This window comes from Hordeum vulgare, chromosome 1H (genome assembly GCF_904849725.1).
Source record: "Hordeum vulgare subsp. vulgare chromosome 1H, MorexV3_pseudomolecules_assembly, whole genome shotgun sequence".
Taxonomy (NCBI): domain Eukaryota; kingdom Viridiplantae; phylum Streptophyta; class Magnoliopsida; order Poales; family Poaceae; genus Hordeum; species Hordeum vulgare.
The window spans coordinates 24,277,666-24,294,823 of NC_058518.1; the positions used below are offsets into that span (position 1 = coordinate 24,277,666).

A 17,158-nucleotide genomic window follows, 5' to 3' on the forward strand; every position below is an offset into this window, starting at 1 on the left:
TGATGTGCCAACCATGGGAAAGTTGATGAGTCGTCGTGCCACGACAATGGCACGCGGTACTACGTATACGAGTGCTAATGCACGCAGTGCGTCGGGATGTAGAGACGGTCTCATGGCTGGCAAGCCCTCCCCGCTAGCGGAACTACCGCGAAGGATGTCCGGCGGCGGCGCATGGGATGAGCCAGCGCCGGTGTCGAACTCTCACTTGTCTTTGACGTTGTTGTTGAAGAACCCCGTGATGAACGTCCGGGCTAGCTAGGGTTTTTGGTAGCCGGAAGGGAACGAATGTGGCAAGATGTTTTCGGTCGCATGTTTTATTATTATTATTATTATCATCGTGTATTTAGAAAAACATGTCATTCCATCAACCACTTTTCGCACTCGTGCCTTGCGGAGTGCTGTCCTGTCATCATTCCTCCGTTTCACAACGATCATTGGCTCGGCGGCCCCGGCCGGCCGTTGCCAAGTTGCCCAGGCAGGCTTGGACTCCGATCTGCCTGCCAAGAGAGCGAGCGAGAGGGTGCGCGTGTACACGGATGCACCGCCATGAATGCAAGCACGTACTGAGCGTGGGAGCGTGCTATTGCCGGCACATTCATACATTCGGCATGCATCGACTCCGTCACGGTTTAAAAAGCACTGTTAAATTTAAATGCATTTCCATAATAAATAAGGTTTAAGACACATTACATTTACTCCTAGCTTCTAATTAGCACTCCGGAGTATTGCTTTTATAGGCATACGTAGTGTGAATGCTTTTTTTAACTCATTTCATAGTCAATAAATAATCACCTAGGTTCTAGATAATTTCCATGCACGCCTTCTAAACCGTGACGGAGAGAGTAATACTAGTCGCATTTTGCATATGTGCTCCACGACAGAAATAGCCGACATTTTGCATATGTGCTCCACGGCAGAAATACCCAACTACGTACGTACACGATACTAGCAGCGAAAGACAAAAAAAAATTTAAGATGTGGTGAAGTTTTAAGGAAAGAATTCTTTTGATGCAAATCGAAAGAGTCAATACACATTACAAATGGAAACCAAATACGTACAATAAAAATGTAGACATGTTTCAATAGAAAAACAACTTAAAACATACCGATGATGAAGCTTTCAATGACGTTTAGAAGACCCAGGTAATGGCAATGCCCTACCGTCATTCTGAAAATCTTTCTTAATTTTACCAAGATCAATACTTCTGAAGATCGTTCGCTCAATATAACAAACCATCAAGTCATTAAGCCAACCATCTGTCATCTTGTTGCGCAACTCAGTTTTGATGATTTTCATTGATGAGAAGGCCCTTTCAACTCTTGTAGTCGCTACCGATAGTAGCAATGCCAACTCAACGAGGCGATAAACAGTAGGAAACACGACATACCTTTCAAGTTCAACCATCATTTTAATTAGTTAGGCTTGCAATATCATGACAAGATCTAAAGTCTTCAATTCTTCTCATATGGATAATGAATAGATCAATGGTATCTTCTATAGGTTCATGTTCATAATCAGAGAAATCATCATGGTAAATCTCTCTGAGTCTAGCAAGCTTATGCAGGTTGAACCTAGAAAGGGAGTTTCTTGGGTCAAGACAAGAGAAGTTCTGGAGCAACTCTGAAGATACCTCATTAAAACGATGATCGAACTCTGTGGTGATGGAGTCTATAGCAGCATAGAAGGTGTCCACACGGAAAAAATGGTCAGTTGTGACATTGTTTCGTCGACCTTTTCTTGATTTACCCCACTATGTAAAGATTTCATCCATATTTGGTATTGGAATGTCTTTTTTGGTGCAAAAGGCTTTGACATCTTTCAATAGTGGCTCCCAACCATCATTTCTCAAGTTGATCAAACGTGTTGTCACACCCGTAACCAATGACATTGCCTGAAATGAGATAATTATAATTTTGGATTCATGTATGCTGACATGAACTAAATATATCAACCATACTACATACATCTAACACGATGCATCACATACGTGAATAACATTTTGATCCTTTTTTGCAATAGAAGAAATAAATCATTTGTGATACGAAGGATTTTTAACATCATCTTCAGGATGAACACAAAGCTAAAAGTTTCCATTTGATGAACCAAACCTCCTGCCCTACATGGAACACGCAAATCATTCTCAACAATGCTCAAAACTTCTATGACTGCATCCCACATTGATTCTGGAGATAAGGTTGTGTAATGAGATCCCCATCTTGTGTCTCCAGATTAGACTAAGGATGTTTCCTCATTTCTGCAACAGTCAAAACCAAATTTGGAGAAGACATCATGCCAAATTTATTATCCATTCGGTCATGCTTGAAAAGAAAACAACAGAAGCAACAAGCATTATGCTTTGTTACACTATATTTCAACCAAGCAAAGTCTTTATACCATTGTGGTCGGGAGCATCTTCCATCTCTATTTGGGGGGGGGGGGGGATGCAACTTGTTGGTTGAGTTGCATCCATTCGTATATAAGCAAATCTAACATCATCTCTAATGTTGGGGGCAAAACAATCAAGTGGGATGCGAAGTCCTGGATCACCATTTATGTAATCTTCACTAAAAATAGTTATACCTTCAACCCTTGTAAACTTCTACATTCTCTTCCACTATAGCTTCAACGGAATTTTGTAGTTTGTTCCACTTCCATGGAAATCACTTGATCTTGATGACAATCATGTGCTGAAATATTGACACTTTCGCGGGTGCTTGATCCGATTTTGAGATGCTGTCACCACCAAGCACTTCAAAATACTTTTTAAAATCTGCAATCACAACATTAATATATCAATACAATCTGCTCCCACTACCAACCACTTTAAATTTCAGAAAAATTAAAGATTACATCTTCGTCTTTTCTTTGGATTTGCTAGACCTTTCTCATTTCTTTCCATTTTCTACCTGAAATCTGAACTCTAAAGCTGCTAACCCGCTGCTGCTGCTATCTGAACTCTGAAGTGAAGTCTGAACCACTTCTGAACTCTGAAGAAATACCTGAAATCTCAACTCTGCAGAAGAGCCAAGCTGCTAACCCGCTGCTGCAGCTGGAGTCGTTGCCGCTCGTCGGCCAGCCGCAGCTGGAGCCGCCCTTGTTGCCGCCGCCGCCGCTTGCTGGCCCGCCACACCCGCCGCCGCCCCTTGCTGCCGCCGCCGCAGTTGGAGCCGCTGCCGTCGCCGCCCCACGTTGGCTGCCCTCTCGGTCGCCCGCTTGGTCGCGACCAGCCGCCGACGTCGCTAGGGTTCGTGCCCGTATCGTCGCTTTGTTGCTGGCTCGTGTCGTTCGCGTTGGAGCGGCCCAACTACTTAATAATATGCCTATTAAAAAAAATTGGGCCAAAATCAAGGTATGGTTGCCCACCTGAGCGCTCCGCCCAAAAAATTGGCCGGCGATTGACCGACTATATACTGTTAGAACGTCTCGCATGACTTTGATTTACCCATCCCTTCCGTTTTCATGTTTTCTGTGTGATCTTTCTGTTTTATAATTACATGAAAACTTTTAGAATTCTATTTTTCTAATCAGATGAGCATAAGTTTAAATACGTGAACCATTTGTATGTGCATTGTTATACAATTAAAATATCATGAAGGTTCTCATAGTTTCTCATGAAGGTTTTCAATGTGGTAATATCAATACAAGAAGATCATATGTCATATTTTCAGTTTTCCCCACCAGACTTTTTTAGGAAAATATATATGACATATTTATTGTCTTCTAAATTCTACGAATTTCTCATATTGAGTTAAAAGAGATAATAACGAGTATATTTTGGATCGTTTTCTTCTTATTTTTCTCACCGGGTTTAAAGAAGTTTTAGTTCAAACACATATAACCTCATTTTTCCCACACGATTTTAGAGGAGTTTTCAAGATGACAAGGCTTACACTAACAAGCATGGATTAGAGGGCGTTAGGATTTAATTAATCCTATAAATTCCTAATTTTCCTAACCGAGGTAGTTGTCTCATGTCCTTTCGGGCTTACCCATTCGCGGGCTATATATGTGTTATCCCATCATCAACGATAACAATTGTATTTACTTTTACATCTCTGTGTTATCTCTATTGTCCCCATCATGTTTTCTAATACATTCCTCGGTTTCTCGACGATCATCGGCGAGGCGGTCCCGACTGGCCGTTGCCAAGCGACGCAGGCAGGCTTTGACTCGGCCCTTCCCGCGCCGCACTCGCCCGCGCGTACACCGGCAAGAACAGCAACGGACACCAACCCCTGATGCCTGCCGATGCACACGTCCACGCATTCAACAGCAACTGGACTATACTCCACACGCATGCCGCCCAATCAAACGATTCGCTTCCAGTAGCAGCGAGCAGCTGAGATTGGTGGCAATCAAGGAAACGAGTTAATGGCGTCCGATCCGCCTGTCAAGAGAGCGATCGAGCGAGAGGGTGTGCGTGTACACGTATGCACCGCCATGAATGCAAGCACATGCTGTGTGTGGGAGCGAAGAAACGAGTGCGTGCTATTGCCGGCACATTCATCCATGCATTCAGCATGCATGCTTGGTACTCCCTCCGTCCCAAAATAACTGTCTCAACTTTGTACTAGAGCTAGTACAAAGTTGTACTAAGTTTAAGACACTTATTTTGGGACGGAGGGAGTAAGACATTTTAGAGATTACACTAGGAGACTACATACGGAGCAAAATGAGTGAATCTACATTCTAAAATATGTCTATATACATCCATATGTAGTTCATAGTGCAATATCTAAAAGGTCTTATATTTAGGAACGGAAAGAGTAGTACTCATGTGATCATGAAAAGAAAACATGTCTGCTTTTCCCAGATCAAGTGAATGCCGCGCGACGTCCCATTCTTCACAATAAACGGCGCGGCGGGCGGCGGTCGGACTCGGCCCTCCCTGCAGCGTCAGACACGCGTCCACCGGCAAAAACAGCAACAGACGCCAACCCTGATGCTAGAAGAGCAACAACAACTGTCTTGTACTACGACTGAGTCGGAGCAACCAACATCTGGTTCCATCCGTCTTCTCCAGGAGCAGTAGTCATTGGTTGCTGATGGCATTTAAGGTGTGGGATTAATGGCGTCTGATCTGCCTGTCAAGAGAGCGAGCCAGAGGGCGTCTTCATGAATGGATCAATTGGCTCTTGTGTACTCACACCAATATACTAGTACGGAGACTAAGTATGTTAACCTTCTTCAAGCAAGTGCAAAAATGAGTGGTTGGCAAATATTTGGAGCAGATGCAAGCTGTTAATACCTTGATGACCTTCGGGATCAGATGTAAATACTGTCCGAAGCAATACAAGATCGAGTACTCGCGGAGCATGTGCCCTCAACAGTCCACAAGAAAGCTCCTTGTTGACCATCAAATTAATTTATGATCAAGCGGACACATGGAAAATGAAGGCACGAAGTTAATTATAAGGTGATGCAGAGTGCGATGGTAATCTTTCTTTTTGAAAAAGCCCTGAAGTAATAGGGTACAAGATCGGGACAATGACTAGCATCAACCCACCACCTTCGTCACATGTAGAGGTGATGGCTCACAAGGCAGATATGGGATAGAGATAGGCCAAGATAGAGATCCGTGAAGCGAGAGAAGCTATTGCGCCAAGAGTTTTGCTGCCACGGTGCTACCGCTACCAAGGCGCTACCTATATCTTCATTAAAAGACAGGGAAATTAAAGGTCATCCTGTTAATGGCACTTCGACTGTTCATGGGATATTTCATCATGGATTCACCGTCCATGGGTGCTTTGAGATTTGTGTTACTTTTTGACAGTTCACATTCCAGATGTTGGTCGTTACACCCTTAACGATGCGTGACAACTCCAATGCACCAACGTAAACGAACGCGGATTATGTTTGCATTTTTATTCGTTTGGATCAATCAAACTGGCGAACGTATCCGTCTTTTTGTTTGGATGAGTCGATGGGTCCAATGATGGCTGAAGCATTGTCCGCGTGGGCATATGAAAACTTCAAAACATGCGCATAAATAAAAAAGAATTAAACATTAAAACAACCAGTCAACCACGATCAAAGTCCACTTAAAAATGTTTTGTATCTAATAATAATAAAGCACGAAGTGTTTCTGCTCGCTCACCTTCATTTAAATTACTCTCCAAGTTAGCGTGAATTACTCACTAACGTGGTCCACAAGTTAAAAAATGATTTGTTTATTTTCCTTCAGAAATCGCATCTGCTTTGGTTCATTTAGGGAAAAGAATTCATCTATTATTGACACCATAGGGGACGTTGATTCCTGTCAACTACCATGTCATAAAGGTTAAAACAGGTACATGATCTTCTTCTCTATTTCGCACATTGCACTACCAACCCGTATATGATCATGCACATCAAACTGCTGATACGAGCTTTACGTAAATCAGTGGGTTAAAGTTGATTTTCATATTGTTTGAAATTATGTCCATAAAGATTCTTTTTAGAATATTGTTTGTTGATGTTGTCAGATGTGTGTATGAGGGATGGTTTTTTTCTTCCATTGCAACACACATCATTTTTTACTAGTTAACATAAATTTAAAAACTAAAAAACATACACCACCCAGCCGGCTAACACGCTATCCTAAGAGCTGACATCCTCCTTAGAGACGGTGAGGTCGATAAAGTCCGGAGGCAGCCCCTCCCATGTGAAGGCCCGACGCCACGCCGCCTTCTCCGTTGTCTACAGTTGCCTCGGCGGCTCTACTGCACGGGGCGCACACTCCTCAACCTCCTTCTCCCGAGCTCCTCCTCCTCCCGTGCCCAGCGGGCACAACGCTCCTCCCCCTCGCGCTCCGCATGCATTTGGCTCTCCCCGGCGGCCCGCTCCTCCGCTAGCGCATGCTGCCTCCAGTGCTCGAGATACGCCGCCTCCTGCTCCGGCATCGCTCCCAGCGCGACGATCGACACACTCATCCACTCGTAGAGGACGTCAGTCCACACGTACTTTTCCTCAAAGGCCGGTGCTTTGGAAGCGGACTCCGTGTGCTCAACCTTGGGCATGGCCGATGACGATGGCAGAGGGTAGACGCAGTCCCCCGTAGTTGACAGCTGCAGCGCCTCCATCACTCCTGGCCAGCGTGTGTCCTCCTCGGGCAGAGACTCCTCTAGGGCACGCTGGAGCGCCTCCTCGAGTGCGGCATCGTATGTTGTCTATGCCTCTCCATCCTCCTGCGCGACCACCGGGGTGCAGTGGTGTGTAGCCCTCGTCAAGTTGGACGGCGTCGTGGCAGCGCATGTCATGCTCGGTGACTAACCAAACTTCCGACTTGGGGGTGTCCGATGCGTATGATGGGTCGCGGCATTGCTTCTGCGTCAGGTGGGCACGACACTTGCACACCTCCTCCGCGTGCATGCACAATGACCGCCGCATCGCCGGCTCCAGGATGTTGTGGGAGTCGAGGTGCCAATCACGGGGCACCGGGAAGGTTGACGTTGCGCCAGAGCAACGTCATGCGGTATTGCCAATAGTACTGCACGCGGTGCACCGGGATGTAGAGACGGTCTCGTGGCCGGCAGGTCTCTTTGATTCGTAGGATTTTCAAAATGCAGAAATAGGAAAAATAGAGGATTGAAGTGGCATGTCCATTTAAAACCTATAGGATTAGTAAGGAGTGTTTGATGCCATAAGAAAAACGAAGGAATTGTAAAAAAAAGTTGGAGTGGTTGTTAGATTTCCTATGGAACGTAGTACAAAAGATTCCATAGGAAAAATTCCTATGTGATTCAATCCCACTATTAAAGGGGATCTGTCGTCGTCGTGATGGTTCAACCAGCGATCCCCCTTCTATCGCTCCCACCCACGTCCTCCTGGCACAGCTTTTTTTCCTCCTACAGATTTTTTCCCAACCCTGCGAAAACCAAACGGTTCAATGAAGAAAACCAGCACGCGGTCAAACCCACGTCGCCCAGGCCAGCGAACTAGCCAACCAAAGTCTCGTTCCCTCATCATACAATTACCACCGGCTGAAACCCAAAAAAAGAAACGCACGTAGTCAAACCCACGTCGCCCAGGCCAGCGATCGCCCAGCCCGAAAAAAAACGCACGCAGTCAAACCCACGTCGCCCAGGCCAGCGATCGCCCAGCCCGAGCGCACGTCCGTGCTGCCGTTCTTCCGCCGCTTGCGTTGCCGTTCTTCCGCCAGTCGCCGGCTGTTCTTCCGCTGCCCCTGCGCCCATGCCAGCGATCACCCAGCCCGATCGCACGTCGGCGCTGTCGTTCTTCCGCTGCTCGCCGGCTGTTCTTCCGCTGCCCCTGCGCCCAGGCCAGCGATCGCCCAGCCTGAGCGCACGTCACCACTGCCGTTCTTCCGCTGCTTGCCGGCTGTTCTTCCGCTGCCCCTGCTGTTGTTCTTCCGCTGCTCGTCGGCCCTGCTCGTCCGGTTAGTTCTTTTCGGGCATGCGTCCGACTCCTTCTCTTCCACTCCTATTCCTCCTCCACGGCCGCGTCAGGGCTAAGGACCAGGCTCTTCTGCACTTATGACAAACAAATTGGTAGAACAACAGTCATTAGGCAGCAAATCACAAAAAGACAGATTTTCAAAAGTAACTGATTTATACACGCACAGTTCAGAATATGTACTGACCCATGGAGTTTGACCACAACACCCTTTTACTCTGCCACCTAATACTGATGGAGGCAAAGAGGCTGCACTGTCACATCTTTAGCCATGCGCAAGTCCATGTATTGCTCTTTGTTTCTTACAAAGAAGAGCACAAATAACTGAGAGGCATCGAAGAGCCGCAAGTCCATGTATTGCTCTTTGTTTCTTACAAAGAAGAGCACAAAAGCGGCTAGGAAGGAAATAACTAAGAGGCATCGAAGAGCCGCAAGTCCATGTATTGCTCTTTGTTTCTTACAAAGAAGAGCACAAAAGCGGCTAGGAAGGAAATAACTGAGAGGCATCGAAGAGCCCCCGGGCGACGACCGCCCGACGTCCCGAGACACTCTACTATCATGGATAGAAGGAGGCAGCGGCGAGCAACGGTGCAAATCCCATCTTACCCTCTGCCGTCACGTATGGAAGGAGGCCATGACGACTGGCTGTGCAAAGCCAATCCTCCGCCTAACAGTTATCTGCGGCTCCCTCCACCAGAGCTTCTTCGCACATGTAAACTCTTTCATCGGTCTCTTAATTCCTTCGCTTGGCACGCACCGGCGTGGCTGACCCGTGGTTGACCAACGGCGCAGGTGTGTCAGGGGTCTCCAGCCGCTACAAGCTACATTATCAGGGTTGGTGTTCTCTTTTACCTTGATCCCAGCAGTTTCTGTTTGGAACATTCCATTCTTGTTAGTGATCACGAGGGATCCAATCATCCCTCATTTCTGGACAGAGAATTTGTTATTATGGGATTTTTCATCCGTGTGTGGTTCAATTGGCATATTAAGAATATGATAAAATTGACGAAAGGTGTTGACCGCAAAATACCATCCCCTCACCGATCAGGCTTAGGAAGATAGTGAAACTCTCACAATGTGAACACCATCGGGTAGAGCTAGCTTATAATTAGCAGCCTATGGTGTCATCATGGTCGGATGAGGCAAATCATATGAGGATGGCAAGGAGATCAATCAGAACTCTATTGCTATTGTTGCACCAAAATATCTGAGATAATGCATTACTCATGGTATACTTAACAATTAAGTGGTGTTTCAAAAGTGGCGGTGATGGTCATGCCACCTACTAGCAGCAGAGAAGGAAGAGGCGTAGTACTGGTGGCGCAGAAAGAATGATAGAGAAGTGGGAGGAAACTAAGTAGCTGCATTGGTGTAAGGAAGAAGGGGATAGCAAGATGAGGTTCTGGGAAATACAATGGTGTAGTCACTCCCTAAGCCTATCGGCATGACCCAATTCACTCCGATTTTGCTTCAGGTTCAATGTTGTTAGCATTGGTATTAACATTCTACTGTTCAAAGAAAAATATATCCATTATTACAGGGTGGAAGTTATCTATACTTTTGTTTTGCACATTTTACAAGCTATATCTAACTGGAAGTGACCCAGGCCCTTGAAAAGAACTCACGGTAGTCACATTTGTTTTTTTGCATGTATAGCATGTAGCTTTTGCATTTATAGCATGATTGTAGGTGTTGACGTACTATGTACAATGTAAGAGAACGACATGGATGATATATTATTAGAGAAAAAAGTGAAAGAATTAGGGTGGATTTTAATTTGCTGGAAGCAAGTATGCCACTACAATGCTTCTAATAGCTTTATAGTTCTATATATGTACATGATGCAAATCTATGCATTCAGGAGCCCTTTTTGCTACGGAACTCTGAAGCACGTGGTTGAAGTAAGCATTGTACGGACTACGGAGAAAGACTTCGCATATTCAGCAGCATACTCCAAGCTGCTGGTGCGAAAACAGAATTTGCACCGTACAACAGGCAAAGCCTCACTACAGAGTTCCGCATAGGGATATGCTTTTTGCAAAGGTAATTGTGCCTTTTTCTGAATGATGGGTAATAGAGATTTCTAATTTTAATACATGTTCCTGCTATACGAGGATGCCAAGGAGATCAATCAGATTTCTTTACACATTAAGATGTCTTCATCTTTTATTGCTATTATTGCAACACAATAGCTTTAGTGTCACTACTTTTTACAAAAATATCTTAATGTACACATTGTTTTGTCAATTTTAATTTTTAAACAGAGGTTTGTTTAGTAGACATTATTTTCTAAATATAGTCAAACTTCAACAGATATATACTTTGAGCAGAGTCAGCTGAACTTATGTTAGCTGTCAAGATATCAATAATTTGGCTCTACTTATGTTGTTCTGAGAATATTGTACCTGGTTCATATGTTTGGCCATCTTAGTGCTTCCAATTAAGTCACACTGAATCATTTCTTCAAAAGGAGCAATTTCCTGAGATTGCCTTTTCAGAAAACATGGAGGTTGGTTGGTATAGGTACATGGATGTGAACTTTTGTGAAGTTTTAAGACTCATTTGGCCTTCTCTACTGAAAGGATCAAGCTACATGAGAAGGAACTAGGACAATGGTTGGAGACAAAAGCAAACATAAACCCTCTAAAAACACCTGGTTGTTATTGGAATAAAAGTTGTTGTCAAATAGGAGCAGGGAGGAAGACACCGTGTTTGTCAATAGATGATCCAAAAAGATCTATACTTTCTACCTGAACCTTTGTCCAATCCTTTTATAATGGAAAACCGACAGTTTCACAGGAAAAAAAATACATGATCAAAACTTAAGAACCACTATGACGCAGCGCTTCATATATTTTTTCCGTGGCAATGCACATGTTTCTAAATTAACAATAATTTTTCTAATTAGACCACAAACATATGATACAAGAAATTAAGAACAGTGGTATTTCAACTAAGAAAAGAACAGTGCTAATGAAATAAAACTGCTAAGAAAGGTATGTAACAAGGTACCTGGATATGGCTAGAAAATTAGAAACTGGGTGATTTTTGTGCTGCTTGCGAGTAATCAACAAAATTCCAAGTTCCTCTTTTCTAATCACAAATCAGAGAAAGAAATCAGAGTGTGGGGAAGAGATATATAGGAGGATGAACTTCACCAAAAGAATGAACGATCTGACAAGATTACAGAAAGAGGGGATTTTTGTTGAAGATTAAGTTCATTCTTATTATATGGAAAATCGCATAACCTACTTCCACTAATCACGCCCAACAGCCAAAATCATAATTTTTCACCTGCTGGTCGTTCGTTCTCATTTATTGTTTGCCCATGTCATCTTCATTCGTAATAATTTTCGTTTGATTAATCCACCACCTGTTCAAATAACAAATCAGAGGTTTCTGAGAAAATAACAAAGACTGGTCCTATATTTTCTGTTCAGGTAGTCTACTTATGATTTGGATAATATGTTTGCCCAAAAACTTCCGGTGCAAAAAGTGTCAAACTCTTGTTAGATACATCATAAAAACTTAGATACCTGTGAACTCCAAATGCACAAATTAAAAAAGCTAGAACAAAGAATCAAATTCTTGAATCCGCACAAGCAAGAAGACTCAAACAAAATATACCTTCAGGTTTAATTTTGAAAGGAGGATGCAAGGAACCATCTGAATCTAATTATGCTTGTCATCAAGTCTAAGCCTGGCTCGACCTTGTTCTCTTGATTGCTGCATGCCACCACCATTATATTTAATTCGTGCAAACTAGAGTACAGCCTGATTCGTCCATTATTTTGGTTGAACATTTACATTATTATGACCAGTGCAATAAGCCATTAAGAGAAACTTTTATGTTTCATTGTATCATAAGGACTATACTATCCAAGAGTTATCACACCCTCTAATTTTCTGCCTTGGAGAAGACAAATTGGCCCATCAAAACCAGTAATTTAATTTTGTATAAAATCTAACCCATCACGCCCCCTAATTTAATTTTGTATCTCGGCATATGAATGCAGTTTTAGTGAATAACATATACGAGATAGAGATGTCACACGAAAGAGGGAATCTTTATGATAAAGGAAAAAGAGGTATGTCTATGCCCATCACATGTCTGCATATAAGGTATACAGTGTTCTTTCACAACTTTTCCTACATTAATTCTTATCAGTTGTTGAATATGAGAGGACACCGAGGCTACAACCCACCATTACCCACCGACCACTTTCTGGTTTTTCCATTCGCGGCCAAACGGACACTACTAACAACAGTGTTTCGTCTTCCGACGATAATGACAATCTGCCCACTCAACTCCGTATGATGGTTCCCATAGCCGGCAATCTCACGGCCTTTCGGCTAGTGCAGCATGTCGAAACCCCAAGTGGTATCGCCCTTGACCACTAACGTATTTTCCGTTAGCATTTATACAATTCATAACCAAAGTGGTCCATCAAATGGTTCTTCAGGAAATCATTCTCGTGAAGCCACCTACTATGATCATCGTGTATCACTTGGAGGAACACCTAGCAGCGCTGAGCATGATATTGTTTCATATATAGCGTTGAGGCTCAACACCTCATAGACTGGTCCTGAACACCTTGCTTCAAACGCAGTCATTACATCGGACAAAAAGCAGAAAAGACGAGACCAATATATAGCACGGCGAAATAGGTTAATACCTGAACAGAAGGAGGAAATCAATGCATGTCGCAGAGCAGCTAGGAAAACGAAGACAGATGAGGAGAGGAATTCCCGTCAAAGAGAAGCTGGGCAACATATGACATCAGAAGAGAAGGAACAGAGTAGCACTCTTAGAATCTGACGCCTAACAGACTAACTATTTGCCTGAGCTATCCAGGCCAGGTTAGCTCTATATTTTTAGGGGTTCCAACCAAACAAATAGCAGGCAGATCTTAGGGAGGCTCCAGGCCAGGCACAACATAGCGAGGATGCAAACCAAACTAGACCACAAACTCAAAGGATTCTGGCATTGCAAATTATCAACAGGATTAACACAGTAGACTTAGGCTAATTGATTCTGAAAGTGAAAATGGAAGTAGGATTAAGTGGCTTAACACATTGCCAACCATGCTAAAAACATCCATGTCTTCCAGAAAACAAGAAATTTACTAACCTGTGAATCATGTTGTTTAAAGCCACTGAATTTGAATGAGACCCTCATACAAGACCTTTTTGACTCTAGCCTATAATAGGAGAGTAACTATGTCACGAACTATATCTGCATTGCTATAGATGAAGGATACAACAAATAGGTGGTACAATATATCTGTAAAGCAAGTGATACCTGTTGCGAAAGAAATCTACGAAGCAATCCACTCAACATTTAGCGCTGCCCAGGACTGCAACGACCGCACCTTCATCCCGGCACCACTGCACCGACACCATACCATTCCAAATCTGCTAGACTGGGAATATTCCTGTTAAACTTTAAACCCTTAGGTCATTCTCAATCAGACAATGATAAACTAAATAATATAGACAACCAGTTTATTGCATAATATTAACTTCGACAATAGTAACATGATATTTGCAGCAGGTACTCATGTGATATGCCAAGGAAATATTGAGCTATAGCAACTCTGGCAGTTGAAGGCGGCTACCGGTGGCAGCAAGAATGCAAGAGATGATGCACGGTCGGTTCTAATCAGACTACGACTCCAGCAAGCGACAATCAGGATCAAAAGTTTGATAATGTGTTGCATCCTGTACATTTGTTTTCCCACTTCAATTCAATGCAAATTTTATTATTTGATCAACGTCGTTTAGTGCGTGAGACAGAGTGTATGATAGATTATAACAACCTCAATTATAACAACATGAGACTGCTCTATCTTCTACCAACCTGAATTATAACAATTATAACAATTATGTTGTATCTTGTAGATTCTCATGTGTGCACACGGATGAGAATCAGAGATTGGACTTTCATTTAGTATTATAGAACATGTTTTCATTTTTTTCTTTTTTTTCTGAATGATGTTTTCATTCATTTCTATAATGTATGAAATATTTGTGTGTATACTACACACCAGGTTTGTCTAAATATGTGATACTTGTGGTGTTGATAGATCAAAGTAAAATTTAGCTTACGGCATGCCCAGGCTTGTACAATTCTCTAGCTCCACCACTGGATGGACATGAGAATGACATGGTGATACCTGGAAATCAAGATATGTGTGCATTTATATTCAAGTAGACTGTCTGACGAGAGAGAAAGAGGAGTTCCTGTAGCGCCTGGAACGAGACCGTCCGCGGCGGCGCCTACCTCCTCTTCCGCGCTCTACGTGCCTCAAGACTCTGGCAAGAAGGCGTCAGCCCGCCGCCGGGAGGTGTCGGTGGCTGGTGCCGGTGCGCGTTCGGGGCGAACAACAGCAGCAGCACGGGCTTCTACCACACACAACAGGGACAACAGCAGCCGCAGCAGCAGGGGCTTCTCGTCCACGCAACAGGGACAACAACAGTTAGTTTTGTTAGCTTTTACAGAGAGGTATTCCTCTCCCAACACATTGTGCTATCCATGTGAATTCCACTAGACATATCATGTTTGCACATATTCGCAAAAAGACGCTAAAAGAATAAACTTTATTTGGTTTGACAACTAAAAGAATAAACCAGAGAAGAGTATTAAATCATGGGCAGGAACGGTCAACTAGGGGAGAACGCTACATGGCAAGAAAGATGAACTTGGAGAGGGCGTTACATGTCCAAATACAAATAGAAACATGTTCAAATACGAATAGTAATATAAGACAAATGCTTAAAGAAAACAGAATTTGGAGTGAATACTTTGTGTTGAAAACTATGCAAATTGACATTATATGAAGTGGATGTGCATTCAATCATAATAGCAAGGATTTGATTAAAGGAATTTTTCCAAGAGTAAAGATTAAAAAGAATGAGTTAGGGGAATTCTATGAATGAGACAGGCACAGAGCTCACCATCATGGTCAAACACCATCTGCAAATGAGTTTAAAGCTACATAAGCGGTCAGAAGGCTAAGAGGAAAACAAATCAAAGAAGTAAAGAAAACACATAAAAACACATTGTAGCTTCTGTAACGATGTACTCACAACTCAGTATTTACAGCTTAGTTTGGAAAGTGCCAAATCTCTACACAGACCCCCCATGAACTACAAAGACCTTCTTACAGTATTTGCCAAAACATATGAAAAAAGTCGTGGTTATGTCTCATCATACAAAACTTACAGTCAAGGATGGGGTAGAGCCTACTGTTCAAAAGACTCACCAGGCATCTTTTGTTGAACTTGATGCAGCTTCATCCACTCTGGGTGAGGTGAAGAGGTTGAGAATGCTCTTATGACGAAGGTAAATGTGGAAGGAAAACGGAACGGTTGATCTTGAGCAATTGCAAACAAGTCCTGTGAAGGTAAAACAAAGGATTAACTTCAATATCTCAGTTTTTTTACATGCAAACTGATTCTTGTAAAATTATAAGGTCAGGCAACCTCTCCAATTGCAGCTAGAGTCTGCTGTTGATCCGGTGACTGGCTCAGCAGATTGTCCAAGAAATATTGTACAGACCTTCTTACCTGTATAACAAAAAAGGAGGCAGAAAATAATTTTTAAATGAAATTTCTGTTATAACTTTTCTGCCCAGGAAATAGCATGTCCTACAAACCGGTGAGAGGTCTCCTGTTGTCTGAAGAGCTTCCAGGTCAATTAAAGGTTTTATAACCTGTAAGATAGAGCTGGCTGAGAAAAGGAGAATAGATGAACTGCCCAAAAAATGAGCATCTTAAATTACTCAACACCATGAAAAATAAGATGTTAGGTGAATACAGAAAACTATTATGTGTGCACCACTCATACGAAGATATGAAGATACCTTGTTCGCGTCCTTCTCATACACAGCATAGAACAAGGAGAGTAATCTATCTCGAGTGAATGATTTGATTTCACCCATCATTCCAAAATCATAATATATTAGAGAGCCATCCTTGTCTATGGCAAGGTTTCCAGGATGCGGATCAGCATGGAAGAAACCGGTCTTCAGTATCTGTGTTTTACATGGAATAAAAATATTAGTGCAAATAACTATCACATGTACTGATCCACTAAAAAAAGAAATAACTTGGTGTCAATATTGAGCATAAAACGGAATACACAAAATATATAACACAAAACTTTGGAGAATGAGTGAGTGAAGGTTGTGCATGCTTAAACATCTATTAAGATAACCAGGCAGCCAACTGCACCATTGTACAGGATCCAGAAATTTTATATCATCTAGCAATACCCCCACTTCTTTGAAATTATAAGGAATGCATGGTTTGATACTTACGAGTTGACAAGTGTGGTCGATATGTATTTCTCAAATTATTGCCAACAACATCCTTTGAGATTTTTACTAGGCAAAATTGTGGAATCATGGAGTAAAGGCAGCCAAAGAGTGCAGGCTAAAAACAACGAGACCGAAGAGGCCCGTCAGAAGAGACCCGCCAGCTTCTGCTCGTCGCGCTCGCCGCGCAGGAGGCGGAGACAGTCTTCGAGCGGCGGGGCGGAGGCCGCGGTCGGGGCGGACGGCGTGGTGGCGGCCGGGGAGGAGTCATGCGAGAGATGGAGGGGGAGAGGTGAGCAGGTGACGCGAGGGGGACGGGAGCTTAGGGTTTCTGCTCGTCGCGCTCGCCGCACAGGAGGCGGAGACAGTCTTCCAGCGACGGGGCGGAGGCCGCGGTCGGCGCGGACGCCGTGGTGGCGGCCGGGGAGGAGTCGTGCGAGAGATG

General features: G+C 43.5%; 1 long non-coding RNA gene across 2 annotated transcripts; it reads right to left on the bottom strand.

The window, feature by feature from the left end:
* Positions 1 to 7,788: 7,788 nt before the first annotated feature.
* LOC123396597 lies at positions 7,789 to 16,513 on the bottom strand. Of its 2 annotated transcripts, none has more exons than XR_006609923.1 (11): positions 16,261 to 16,513; positions 16,054 to 16,110; positions 15,881 to 15,964; positions 15,485 to 15,793; positions 14,679 to 15,371; positions 14,504 to 14,571; positions 13,698 to 13,830; positions 13,527 to 13,596; positions 11,690 to 11,768; positions 11,408 to 11,488; positions 7,789 to 8,472 (listed from the first exon to the last, which is right to left on the bottom strand). It is a non-coding gene; the product is annotated as an uncharacterized LOC123396597 (long non-coding RNA). The 2 variants fall into 2 exon arrangements; XR_006609920.1 differs by having other exon boundaries at positions 7,789 to 8,467; positions 16,261 to 16,512.
* Between the last annotated feature and the right edge of the window lie 645 nt (positions 16,514 to 17,158).